At 48.1% G+C, this 14,555-nt stretch overlaps 1 protein-coding gene across 1 annotated transcript in view; it reads left to right on the plus strand.

The window, feature by feature from the left end:
* Nucleotides 1-14,555, plus strand: part of LOC119431438 (uncharacterized) — a 145,751-nt gene that overhangs the window by 11,565 nt on the left and 119,631 nt on the right. The window lies entirely within an intron of this gene.

A 14,555-nucleotide genomic window follows, 5' to 3' on the forward strand; every position in this document is an offset into this window, starting at 1 on the left:
TACGCCCAGCTAGTTGTAGACTTTGGGTCCTGTCGCACAGAATACTTTGTTTGATCAAGTGCTCGAAGTAAACGGCCACCCTTTCGTATGTTTCAGGCGTTGCGTCGCCTGAGTGTAGTAAAACGCCTGCAACGGATCGAAAACGGGCTGCGTTCATTTATAGCAATGTCCGTATAGATCGGGTGCGTCCAGACAATCCTGTGAACTGCAGCCGGCTTCGATTGACCGGGCCAGTTGCAAGCGGCACAGAAACCAGGGCGCAAACGCCTAATGCGAGTGTTTCTACCAGCTTTTTCAAAATTTGCGGAAGTGATAGGACAGTTTCTCACAGGGCGGGCCCTGCCGAGCAGCAGTCATTAATTGTTCCTCCATTAGCGCTGCTTGAGATCTCTCCTCCTCTACGCTGTTCTAATTATCCAAGTGAAAACAAAATCATAAAGCAGATTTTTGTTGAATAGGGAATAGGTAACACGTGCCTAAAGTAATTGGCGTATGCGGCCTTAATGGATTTGGGTAGGGTGGTAAACCAGGTGAAAAATGTTTTAAAGAACTTCATTAGGCCAGTTTACGAACCACGGTTTAGAGACGCTGCAGCTTCTAGCCTCGCCTGCTTCTACAGCCTCCATGCTCTCCTACCACGCCTCTGCTGTCCAGGTGTAATCGTACAACCCTGAGAACAAGTTCACGAGTTCTCAAAAAGTCAAATACAAAGCGGATCTTTTCAAGAAGTTCACTTGCCTAATGTGGCCACCGATCCAAGTTAAAGGGCAGTTCACTGTTCCCCCCATCAATGCCACGTCTATTGGCTTGCTGCACTTGAGTCGGGCAGCTGACGCAATCAATACACTTGCCACCCGGTAGCAAAGTAAGCATCTGAGCGTGATAACGCTGAAAACAGATACAGCAGTATGTTCAATGACCCTTCGTTGTAAACACAACGTGTGCCATGTTCCGTTTCTCTACCTTTCTACTTCCCGTCGATCGCACACTCCGTTTTCTGGAAATCCCATTTCTTGATACTTCGTTGACTCATTCTTCGCTTTCTCCTTTTTTTCTTTCTTTTTGTCTCGAGGTATTTGTCCAAGCAGCCTAGACAGAAGCGCTTAGTGATTTTTTCCTACAGCGTTTCTCTCAAGTGCTCCTATATAACCCAGCCATCCCAGAGTGGCGCCGACTTCAACGACGTTCTCATCGCGTCACGCATCCATTACACAGGGTTCACTCCTGAAGCAACTCGGCTAGCCTGATGAGGGCTCAGTTCTTCTGGAATTAAGCTTTTGAGGCCGCATTCAACATACGCTTACTAAGGGCCATCATGCAAGCCTTTCTTACTGAGCCTTGCTTGCTAAGCAGATTTTTGTGCTTCGTCACATATTTATATAAATATTTATTTATTTATACAAAATACCCCTAAAGGCCCTCGCAACCGAGGGTATTACACGAGTTCTCAGGGTATTAAAGCTCACGAGGGTATTACAGACGACCACGCGGTAAGGGAAGAGTTGCAACAAATGGTCTGCAAGAAAGATTGGATCTCTTGCGAGCTGCCTTTCATGCTGTAATCAATGAAAAAAAATGTTTTCTACTAAAATGAAAATAGACCTCAGTACATTAATTTCCATCTCAAGATGTATCGAGAACCGTTCTTTCATAGGAAATAGTATGCGAGGAATCGTTCTGTCTCTCTGTATGTCTGGCGTGTGTCATAAAACTCCTGACGTCATAAAAGACGCTGATGACGTCACATGATGTGATCACAATTTTTTGGTACCACTCGTTGTTTAAAACGCCTGCTTTTCTTCTTCATGGGACATATTATGCTTTCACATTAATAAAGGCGTATTCAGCAACACGATGTCGCCACATTGGTTGATTACTAATCGCAATGGGCCAGGTCGCATTCTAATTCGTTGGAGTCACTGCACTGAATGCAATTCGCCATAAAGAAACGTTGACAAGACCAACTCGTAAGAAGTGGAACAGTCCGTCCCTATACGAGTAGTTCTTACTTTTTTTCGGGTACTTTTACGGATATTTGCTTCAGACATTGTTAGTACATTGCAAAATTTTAACGGACAAAAAACATCTATAACAAGGTTCGTTGGCAGCGCATGCCCTTTATATTACCATTATCAGTTTGAGCATAAAAATTCGAGAAAATGCAATTGTGCTACCGCATACCGGCGCCATCAGTGCTTTACACCGGACAGAGACAGAGTATCTTGACAAATGGGAGCACTTTTCTTATAAGGCGTCAAGCCTATAATGGCGTCGTGCTCTGCTGTTTCGAATCAGACATGCAGCGCAGTGCGGTGCATGCCTGTGAAATATCTGTCTTCCCTGCTCGCCGCCATGCAGGGTCATACCTGCCAACTTATGAACATAGTAATTCGTAAATATCCCACGACACCACTGCTAATGAGAATGAATGAATGAATGAATAAACCTTTGTTTGAAACAGTGAGTTAGTTGCCAGCCGAGGTGGGAGGGTCCCTTATTCCAGGAACCCTCTGGCTTGGATCGCCCTCCGGGCCCGGGCGACGAGTTCGCGCTGGTCGACTAGGTCCGGCTTGGAGATCGCAGCCTCCCACGTCTCTGCGAGGAGGGTTGGGTCTGCGTCTGCTGCTATTGGTTGTGTCGTTGTAAATGCTTGCTCGGGTGTGCTTGCATTGCAGTAGGAGGTGTGCCAAGGTGTCTGGCACGTTGCAGTGTGGACAGGTGTAGCTGTATATCGTCGGGTGGAAATGATGCAGTAAGCTTCCGTGGGTGAAGGTATTGCTCTGGAGTCGCCTGTAGTCGGTACCTTCGTTTCTCGTTAGTTTTGGATGTGGTGGGGGGTATACCCTGCGTCCAAGCCGAGAGTGCTGCAGTAGCGCTTGATAAGTTTGCGGTATTGATTCCGTTTCCTCCGCTGATTTGGGTGGGTGGGACATGTCGAAAATCTCGTGCGGGGAGGCCCGGTTGACGCTTGCGCGGGCCGCGGTGTGTGCCGCTTCATTCCCCTCGAGTCCCTCATGTCCCGGAACCCACATGATGCAGGTGTAGGGGGGAGGAGTGTCGCCACGTTTCAGTATGTTTATCGCTTTGACGGAGATCCTGCCCTTCATGTAGTTGCGTGCCGCTGTTTGAGAGTCGGTGAAGACCACTATGGCATCGTCGCTTGTATGGGTGGCGAGTGCTATAGCGGCCTCCTCTGCTGTGTCCGCGTGTTTGGCGAGAATTGTAGCCAACGCCAGTGTCGTTCCCCTGTAGTCTGTGACGCTGATGGCGAAAGCGTTTCGGCCCGGATACTTGGCTGCGTCCACGTAGCGCGCCTGCGGGTCGTTACGGTGCTTGTGTCTGATGGCGTTTACCCTGGCGAGCCGTCTGCCTCGATGGTGTTCTGGATGCATGTTCCGAGGGATCTGATGAACTTGTAGACAATCTCGGAGCTTCGACATGATCTTTTCCTTACGTTCGCCATCAAGTTCTAGGTTGATTGCGTATCCTGTACGTCGGAGGACTGCTCGGCGTGTGGTTGTGATCTTGAGTCTCTCGATCTGGTTGATGAGGTGCGCTTCCGCAAGTTCTTCCCAGGAGTTGTGAACTCCCATGCGAAGCAATCGGTCAGTGGAGGCGGTTGCTGGCAGTCCTAGGGCGAGTTTCGTGGCCTTTCGTATTAGGAGGTTTAGCTTTTGTTTCTCGGCTGTCTTCAGGTTGAGGTAAGGAGTTCCGTATGTAATTCGGCTGTACAGGAGGGCTTGTATCATTCGCAAGGTGTCGTGCTCTTTGAGGCCATTGCAGCGATTTGCCACGCGTCGTATCAGATGAGTCAGCTGTGCCACAGTGTTCTGTAGTCTAGGGAGTGTGGCGGAGCCGGACCCGTCCTTGTGTATATGGAGTCCGAGGATTCGAAGTGAGTCGACCTTCGGTATCGGGACTCCCTGAAGAAGGACTTGTGTGTCCGGTGCGTCGTGGCTTGGGGGCCGGCCCCGGGTGCGTGCCGCGAGTACTAATAGCTCGGATTTATCCGGGGCACAGTGGAGGCCGCAGGTATTCAGGTACCGTTCGATGATATTGACCGCCTCCTGAAGACGGTCCTCCTGTTCACCCGTGCTCGCGCCTCTCGTCCACAGTGTGTATCATCTGCATATAGAGCATGAAATATCCCTGGGATGGTGTCTAGGAGGCGGGGAAGTTTGAGGAGGGCCACGTTGAAGAGGAGTGGCGAGATTCCCGAACCCTGCGGCGTACCCCTGTTAGGTAGGTGAAATGTCTTGCTCCGGAGATTGGCAATTCCCACCGTGGCCGTACGGTTGGTGAGGAAAGCGCGTATGTAGGCGTATGTTTTGGCACCGCAGCCGAGATCTTCTAGGTTACGGAGAATGGCTTCATGGCTCACGTTATCGAAGGCGCCCTTTACGTCTAGAGCTAGAATGGATGACTTGCTGTGTTTGCTCAAATGGTCAAGAATATCTTCCTTTAGCTGGAAGAGGACGTCCTGCGTGGAGAGCATCTGGCGGAAGCCGAACATGGTGTGTGGATAGCGATCGTTGTCCTCGAGATGTGTGGTGAGCCGCTCGTTGACCATGTGTTCAAATAGTTTCCCGGCGCAGGACGTAAGGGAGATGGGGCGGAGATTTGCGATGGAGATGGGTTTGTTCGGCTTGGGTACCATGGTCACCTCCGAGTGTTTCCAGGCTGTTGGTAGCTCGCCCTTAATCCAGCAGTCATTATAGTACCGAAGGAGAGCCGCCAACGCCCGAGGGGGTAGCTGTCGAAGGTGCTTGTTGGTGACTCTGTCTTTGCCCGGGCTCGTATTGCGTGTTAATCTAGAGAGGGCCGCCTGTAACTCTGCCTGTGTGAAAGGCCGGTCTAGCTCTTCGTTGGACGCTCCTTCGTACTCCCTGGTGGTGGAAAGGTTGGTGGCAATGGTGTGCGGGTTAGCTGAACCGTGTAGCTTCGTCTGAAGTTCTTGGAGAAGCTGATCCTCTGTGCCGCCATAGTTGTGGATTAGCCGGTGAATTGTATGTCTTTGTTGGGTTTTAGTGTGGGTGTCGTCAACCAGTGCTCGAAGTATATGCCAAGTTTTCTTTGTGCTGAGCGTCCCTTGAAGTTGGTCGCAGAAGGATCGCCAGTTCTGGCTCGCTAGCTGTTCAGCGTACTCCTGTGCCTGCGTGCTTAAGATTAAAAAAAAAAGGGGGGGGGGGAGGGTTGTAGCATGCAATTCGTTAAATATTTGCCATCGGAACGCGTCTTTTGTGGGATGCATACGCGTTTGTAATAGTTACCTTTAGACACAGCAAACAAGCAGCAACAGGATTGAAACAAGAGAAGCTGACGAGCAAAGCAGTGTTCTTGTATCACAGTCACTTCAGTGTCTTCTGTGTTGCCAAATTCATAAACCGAGAACGCGGTGTTAAAAATCAAATCCTGTCTACTGTGTATAGATGTGAGACCGCCAGGTAAACAAACACGTCTTTTCTTCCACTGCTTTCTTCTACTTGCTATCTAAGATTTTACTAGCAAATAGTCGTGTCCATTGTTTTCGTTTATTATTTTTTAGGGAGCGTGTAATTTATCGAAACTCTAGCCATTGCATGCAGCTACACCGAGCAAAAAGCGGCGAGCTCAGTTTGTTGAACCCACCTTCGTTTACCTGATCTGACGCCGCGAGCTCGCTTTTAAACTCGGCCAGTATTCACAAAAAATTACTTAATGTACAATAGCTCGTAAGAGAAAATTACTGCCGATGTCTGTCCGTCCAGTGTCTGTCCGACCAGTTTGGGCCACGAGATGTGCGCACGCAGTCGTGATGCCATCGGGGTCACTGCTTAGTCTTCATTCCAGCTTTGTTATCCGACTCTCGTCATGCCAGCGTCGTTACGCTCTCATCGTTTTGCCATCGTCATCATTTCAGTATGACGTCATCACATTGTCGGCATACCAACGTTGTATTACCATTTTCCTGCAGGCTCTTTATTGTCAGTGATAATGCGTTTAGTTTTTCGCTTATTTGTTTCCTGATCGCTTGCATTGGACGCATTGCTGCCCGAGTCGTGCATTTCGAAGAAATTTATGGGGTAATTTCGTGCATTTTTTGTCATTTCCTGCGGACGGAATGAACTGCTGCGTCACCAAGCTTGTTACAGCCGTGTTTTCTGGGATCCATCACAGTGGAATTACGCGGCCCTGGCCGGATGTCGAACCCACAATCCCGTACTCGGTATTGGAAGGAACGCGATAACAGCTGAACCAGCGCGATTGATTACTTTCGATTTCCAGCGAAACGTCGGGCGAGCAACGCGTCCCTGGGTCGTATTAGGATCTTGAGCAACCAGTTTCTTTCCACGCGCTCGCTGTCTCCAGGTAGGCAAGTTCAAAAGGAGTGCACCGACCGCTGATTGCTGCTGCTTTTCAATCCAACTCAAGCAACAGGCGTATATACAGCAATCACGAGTTGCGCAAGCTCATTTCGAGAACCCAGTTCGCGATCCAAAGAAAGTCATTCGGTATCCTGCAAAGGTTAATGAAGCCCGTTAAAAGCCAATGCACGTCATTCTTTCACAGATGACAATTTAAGAATAGCCTGTGGTTTCCGGCTGCATCTGAGATGGATCCCTGGCAAGAGTATAGGAAGAACGATGCTGAAGCGGTTCTTCATCCGATTGTGAATGATTTCGGGGGATGAATCCGGAAAGGAGCAGACGTCGTGGAATGTTGTGCGCTCTCTTGAACAAAATTGTTACGCAGAATACAGCTCTGATGTCTGTCCATGTAAGCGAAGCTTTCTTAGGTTTGGTGAACCGTGCATTGAAGCATAACACACGGTCTGTACAATGTGGACGTCTCTTTATTTAGAGTGCGACATGTCCGTGGTTTGGGGCCGTTTCTTTTCTTCGTCAGAAGCTCTCTGAATCATCCGAGGGGGCTTCAACTCTGAGCGTGTTGTTAAAATAAATCCGGGACTCCGAACTATTGAGCCAGACAACCAGCCAAGCCAAGACAGCCAGTCAGTCAGCTATAGCCATCCATTGAGCTAGCCAGCCTTCCAATCAGAGGGGCCATTTCGTTCACGATTTCAACTGAAATCAAAATTTATTTCACATCCCAACATGATGTAGGCGGCACAAAAAAAAAAGAAAGAAATCGGGGTAGCTTGTACTAATGGCGCAAGGCGGAGCTGATCGGTTCCTAGCTGGTCATGGCTATACGAAGTAATGTTAAGCACTTGCAGTCCGAGCACAGGTAGGGGAAGTGGGGCGAAAGCTATGCACACTGTACGGGCGGCGCGCAGCAGACAAAACGCCGGGATGACGTCGCAGCGCATGCGAAGTAGTACGCAGCTGGGGAGATCTCGGCCGAACCGCCGCCAGAGGCGCCAGCTACGTCAAAGGTGTATGCGTATTTGTGTTTTGTCATATACTTCAGGCTTGCCTCCGCTCTTTCCTTTAATAATTGGCTTTTATTTTAAATCCTTTGGGATGTTGTGGCATACCCCTTTCATTTATTTTACTATTGGCACTTACGCCTGTTGTACCTCTCTGGTGGTGCGGGCTTCCCCATTTTATTTTTGAATTTTTAAAAATGTTTGGGGACACAAAAACTGCAGTAATGGACATCGCGAGCGTTCGTCGCCAATGCGGGGAAACGGAGAAGTGCGGTTGGCGCCACCAGCACCCATGCCCATTGCCTCGTTGGTGCTGCTACAATTTGTTTCTCTCTCTCTCGCTCTCATTTTCTCTTTCTCTCTTGTGATCATAGCGCGTGACGCTCCGCGAGGTGGTTGCTAGGCAACGCAGTGGCAGGCAGCTGCGGCGTCGCTGGTTACCATGGCTACGGCGCGACTGGCTTTTCGTGAAACGCGCCCGTTTTACGGCTAGCCTAAACAACTTCGCTGTTGGAAGAAATCAGTGCGGCTTGACAAGGGCCGCCACCCCTTTCAAAACTTTTTATACAAAATAAGGAAAACAGGAATTGAAATTATAATTATAATTGCAATGTGTTGTCGCCTACTTATTCAGGCTTGTCATTCATCGTGAAAGCAATAATCTCCTTAACCAACTGCTATATATTCCCGCCTTATTTTCGCTAGGAGAGTCAAGTTTTTTTCTCCGCAAATGATGGCAACGCTTGACAACGTCCAACTCTTCCAATTGTATTAGTGTAGTTGCCTTTACAGCTTTATTGACTCCATAAAAGACGCATCTATTTAGTTATTTGACGGGAAACGTCTTCAAAATTGGTCAGAGGGGATCGCTTGCTAAGACCGCATGTAACGAAAACATGTTATAGCATTATCGCTTACATCTTTGTAACCCTACAAACCCGCGTGTCTTACTTTGGTATCGTTGGGTAGATGAAAGAAGCCAATACGCATACATGCGTCGCATGCTCAGATGGCGCCTTTGTTGTACCATGCGTAACGCAATCGGAGCTAAATTTATCCTCTTGCTCAGCGTTGAGGGAGGCATAGTTCGTCACAACATTGGTAACTTTGGTCAGTCCCTGCGTGGGTGGTCGCTTTTGCGAGAGTTCGCTCAGCCATAGTTGCTTTAGTAATTCAACAAACTCACACCTGTGCTCACCACGAGTTGCAAAGCCTACAAGCGTCTACTTCCTTTTTTTGATGAAATATCACTCTTTCTCGGTTAAGGATTATGCATTCGACTAGCAGGGTTCAGAAATGGCTTGAAGAGAACCGGCCGGCAAGACAGGGAGATGCAAATTCGCACCCACCACCTTTGACCACGGCGCGCCCATTACGAATAGGGAGCAAGTACAATTGCAAGTTAGGAAATTTGCAGGCGCAAGTTGGAATCAGCTAGCGCAAGACAGGCGTAATTGGAGACCACAGGGAGAGGCCTGTGACGATTGCAAGATTGCACCATAGGGCACCCACGAGTGGTATCACAAGCTAAGCCTCAGCGCCTCTTTCTTGTCCCTTCTCTCACTTCATATGTCGGTCGTCGCGCTGCTAGCCAAAGATGCTCAGAAACAAACTGGTTTCTGAAAACATCACTCACTTTTTATTACGGTAGGAATGATACAGACTACCGAGGTTCATTTTTTTTCCATCGTCGTCGTCGTCGGCGTTGCCGTGCTGTCTCGCAATGGACAGCGCACGAGCGGCCCGCGCGTGGTGGATTAGAGGGCCTCCAGCGACGCCAACTGCGTTTGCCTAAAAACGCGACGACGATAATTTGTCCGGGGCACGCGCATCAGCATTCGTGCTGAGGAGCCGTGCCCGCATACCACACACTAAGTATTCCTTTATTTTGGACGCTGATCAGCGCCGACGGTTCTGCTTCGATCTTATGTCGAGCACCATTGAGGTGCAACGAATGCAGCGCCACCTGGCACGCTCCTAATGACGCCATTGCTGCGAGACGCCTTTAGCGCAACGCTAATACCGGCTACAATGCTTCTTTTTCAGACGCAACTGCCATTTTTTTATTACTACGCATAAGCACAGCCCTAAAATTGCACATTTTAAAGCTAAGTATTGTTAGGCCTTTCCCCCCAATTTGTGGGTTCTGGCTGCTAGCTTCTGCTGTCTTGCCAAGTAGACAACCACTTGGACCACTGGGTGTGCCTTGGTAAGCGGAAATATGGGCTACTTAAGCCACCAGGTACATGCAAGTGGGCATGCGACCGTGGGTTCTTAACCAATGCCCCAAGCAAGGGTTCGTGCTCGGTACATGTGTCACGGATAGACGAACACAACAAGAAGCAGGAAGTGAATAAATCGGCTCCAAATAGTTGAAGAAGTCGACAGTATACAGAAACAAAAACGGCGGTAACAAAAGCAGCCGAGTGAGGAGTAAGGAATTAGTATAACAAAATGACCACAAAAGCATGCATTTAGCGTGGAAGAGACGAATACCCGGAAGAAACGTCCAGCTGAACGAGAATGTCTACGCTACGCCGCCGGTGGGAAACGTGACCATTCGCTGCATCGCAAAGCGCGGAGCCTAACAACGGCCGAGGGGCATACTTCGGCATGGAGGAACGTGACGATCGCAGAAGTCAGAAGCACGAGAGACGGAGACATTGAACGTTTTTCTCGTTGCGTCTCGTACATCTTGACACGCACCACTCTTTACCTTTCTTCCATGTAGACGACACCATCCACAAGAACAGACTCGACAAGATGCGAGACCAGAGTTAGTTTCGTGCATCACCTGCAGCCATGACACGACGCCCGGGCAACCTCGTAAATTGACCCTAGTTTGAAGTCACATCGACAATTATAAACGCGGACAGTACTAAAAGTATATAACTGAATGCACGTCTGTTACTATTACTATTCCTTTTTAAAATATTTCTAGACTATTGGAACACATAATTTCTAATTTTTCGAAAATAAGCGCTACACAAATCAAATCTGAATGCTATGATGGATGCAAATGATACTACCAACCAGGTGAATGCCATGACCACCCCACTCTTAGTTTCCGCCTACACTTGTAGTAGCTTTCCGGGCTGAGAAATTTTTTCTCAGAACGGGTAATCCCTTTCCAAGGAGATTGCATCCAATCAATTTTCATTCGCGAGGAAACAGCTCGAGCGATGTCCATATTGCTGTTATTCTAACCACTTTTTTTGCTCGCGTAGCTGCCATCGAAGCTGATTAACGGCTTTACTTCTTCATCTAGAATAAGAAAAAAGAAAGTCGCGATAGACACACGCCTATATTCTAGAACGTTTCTCCACTCAGCAACTCCACCTCGACTCGAGAAAGTGGATGGCAGCGTCATATCTCGACGGAAGTGGTCATTGCGCCTCGTGATCATCTATGACAGTTCCTGAGAAGTGCAGCGTCTTCACAAGCCGAGGAATGACGCTGTGCCTAACTTGGTGGAGTGCCTGAGGAAGAGCTTCATTCGAGTCGAGGATCGTCTGAGAATACTGGGGTGCAGTCTTGTTAGCGACTCTGCGGACCGTCTGTTGACATTACTTTTCTTAACCGTTTTCGTACTATTTTCTTGTGCGCGTATGTGCTTTATCCGGTGCGCCCGCAATGCCAAAACTGCACTTCGCGCACAATGCTTGCTCAGCATGAAGAAATTAATCAGTGTAGACATTTGGGCTTGTTGGTGTAACATGTTTGCCGATTGTCTTCTTGTAGCGCAAACACACACACACACACACACACACACACACACACACACACACACACACACACACACACACACACACACACACACACACACACACACACACACACACACACACACACACACACACACACACACACACACACACACACACACACACACACACACACACACACACACACACACACACACACACACACACACACACACACACACACACACACACACACACACACACACACACACACACACACCACCACCACACACACACACGCACACGCACACACACCACACACACACACACACACACACACACACACACACACACACACACACACACACACACACACACACACACACACACACGTAGAAGAAGAACAAAGACACACACAGGCGCTATTTTTACACTCAAAGGGACGTTATTTATGTGCGTCTTCGCGCTAAAGAATACGTCTAAACAGTTGCTATTGTTCTTCCCAACGTTTTTAACAACCTTAATCAGATGTATTTATTTTTTTTGCACATTTCAATCGCTTTAGCTTGGACCTTAGCCAGACAGACGCCTTTATGTTGCCTAAATACACCTGAGATGGCTTCATTAGCTTTTGCGAAGAAAGACCCATGGGTCATGACCGCAAACCCACCCTCCTTGTCGGTAGGCACTACACACAACGATTTATCCACTAAGTACGAGGCTACGCAACGTACAGAAATCTTGACGGTTGAAGCTTACAGCGTTTTCGAGCGTCGACGCCTTCGGAGGTCACTCCGCTGGCTTCTTCCTCCGGTGCCTACCGGGAGACTTGACGTACTAGCGACAGCTGCTCTGGTCTGGTACTCGCGGTTTCTATGACGAATTTTGGTTCGTGTGCAAGAACTTTCCGAAATCCGTCAGGAAGGTGAATTCCTTCGTCAACGTGAACCTTGCGGGTAGGTGTCCAGCAGCCTTTTCTCGCATGGTCTCGCAGGTTTCTAAGTTGAAGTTGCCACAATCCTTCTCTGACTAGGTCCGCCATGCGCATGTGCTTCCGAAGTGGAAGTTTGGCCGTTTACGGTTCGAATGCGTATACTTATCACACAGGCTGTACCTTTTTTCTTTTTTTCATTTTTTTAAGGCAAGCAGGCTTCGTGCTTACCCTATAGTGGAAGTTATGAGCTCAGCTCTTCTGCCTGCGAACATTTTGTCTCCGGGATCTTAATGATAACTACCGGCCACACTTACAGACAACGCCTGGAACGGTTCCAAGTCTTTAGCATACCGCGGACTTGGTATTTACAAAGATACAAATAATAATTTAGCATCAGACGTCCTCTGGATAGTACGGAAAACGTCGCAATTCGCCAATTGTGACACATGACGGCTACAGCGGCCGAATGCGAAACACGGTGCATGAGGACTGCACAGAAAACTTTCGAAACCCTTAAGGATGCCGAAAGGGCGCTTTTCGTGTTCACGCCCACTATTAGACTTACTTTAACCCTTAGGTATACTCAACACCATACAATAAGGGTGTATGCGAGAACGTCACCAATGGTGGACGTTCTCAGAAACGAAAATGGAACCTTTGTTCTTTCTTTTCTGAATCCGTCCTGCTGGCGCTGAAGATATATCTTTCAGCAAACATTATAGTACAAAAAAGTTGATACAATGCATATGTTGTTAAAGGATTCGGGCGGGCTCATTTTTCGTCTAACTGTTAAATTGGCTATATGCTGTATACATTCTGTAGAAAGACAACATTTCTGGACAATTCTGTTTTCTCTTGCACTGAGTTAAACTTGTTTCTGGCTTGGGTGGTGTTTACTAAACGAAACAATTACCGCTAGAAAGGTGGAACACAGCGAAATATTTCGGGTGGTATTGATGCACTTTCTGTTGTCTTTAGTGGTTTGCACATTTATTAAACGTGTACAGGTCTGAGTCGACAACACGTTTAAGGCCAAAGGCTGCCTTTAGATAACCTATAGACTATATAGATTGACGGATATAACTTTTTTACCTACTGTTCAAGTAAGTTTCGTCAGGAAAGATACAAACTGAGCCATTTTGCTGTATCATGTAAACCACTAAATCCTAGGTCACGCCTCCGATTAGAGGTATTGTCATTAGATAGGTTTAGCTTGCCCGGTAATCGGGTAAACGCGGGCGGTCCGGGCTTTGGGGTGTGTTAGCGGAACCGTAAACGTGAGCGGCCTGTATGGTGCTGTCACCTGGTGGCGGAGAGCGCAAACTGACAAAAACAGCTAATATTGCAGTAACCAAGTGTATTCTACTTTGCTGCTGGTGTAAATTTTCGGCAGCAACACGATTACGCCACTGCCGAAAATTTACACCAGCAGCGAAGTAGAATACACTTGTTTACTGCAATATTAGCTGTTTTTGTCAGTTTGCGCTCTCCGCCACCAGGTGACAGCACCATACAGGCCGCTCACGTTTAGGGTTTCGCTAACACGCCCCAATGCCCGGACCACCCGCGTTTACCCGATTACCGGACAAGCTAAACCTCTCTATTACCGACACTGGTCCGAGAAGGACATGCCAAGAACACCGTGATGTAAAGGCGTAGCAAGGACATTGTCCTGAATATATTGCGGTGGGATCTTCCGGTAGATAGTTGTTTTTGTTGTCTATTAAAACCTAGTTTGCGCTACATTTTTGCCTTTATGCACCTGCTCTTGTACATGTTGTTTGTGCCATAAATATAAACACTCGCTATAAAAGTTTGCGTCTATCGCACTGGGAACATTTTTTATTTAAGCGTGTCTATACCTACGCTGTCGGCAAAGGTCTTCTCTTTCATGGTGATCTCGTAAAGAACGGCGCCATGCGTTTAGGATCCAGGAAACAAAATATATTCTTACACACGCACTAATTCCGAGGGCAGGGCGACCTATACTCCGTCGTTCTGCACTACCAGAGTGGAAGGTGGCACTGGCGGTAAGCTGCCCGGGTAGTAAAACTCGCGCGAGGCTGTTCCGTTCGACAGTATTATTTATCTTCAGAAGCCTCACTTAAATATATAGGGTCTTCCCTTGGCTTGATCGTAAATGGACGCACGCTGCCCCCAAAAAAGTGGACTGTTATCATCTTATCATTGATTGTCATTTTGTCAGCATGACCCTAAAGTCAATGAACTTGTTTTGGCGCTGACAGACACGTATGGACCTGAACAAAGGGCACGGGACACAGGTCGCGCGCCCATTGTGAGTCAGCCCTAAAGCAAGTTTACTACGGAGAACCACTGCCGCTCGATCAAGACACACAACCTGGTGCGTTTTGATAGAGCGTCCAGTGCAATAATTAACTCATGCAAATTAATTGCTTGGCCTTCATCATCATCAGCCTATATTTATGTCCACTGCAGAACGAACGCCTCTCCCTGTGATCTCCAAATACCCCTGTCTTGCGCTAACTGATTCCAACTTGCGCCTGAAAATTTCCTAACTTCATCAACC

This window comes from Dermacentor silvarum, chromosome 10 (genome assembly GCF_013339745.2).
Source record: "Dermacentor silvarum isolate Dsil-2018 chromosome 10, BIME_Dsil_1.4, whole genome shotgun sequence".
NCBI classification, from domain to species: domain Eukaryota; kingdom Metazoa; phylum Arthropoda; class Arachnida; order Ixodida; family Ixodidae; genus Dermacentor; species Dermacentor silvarum.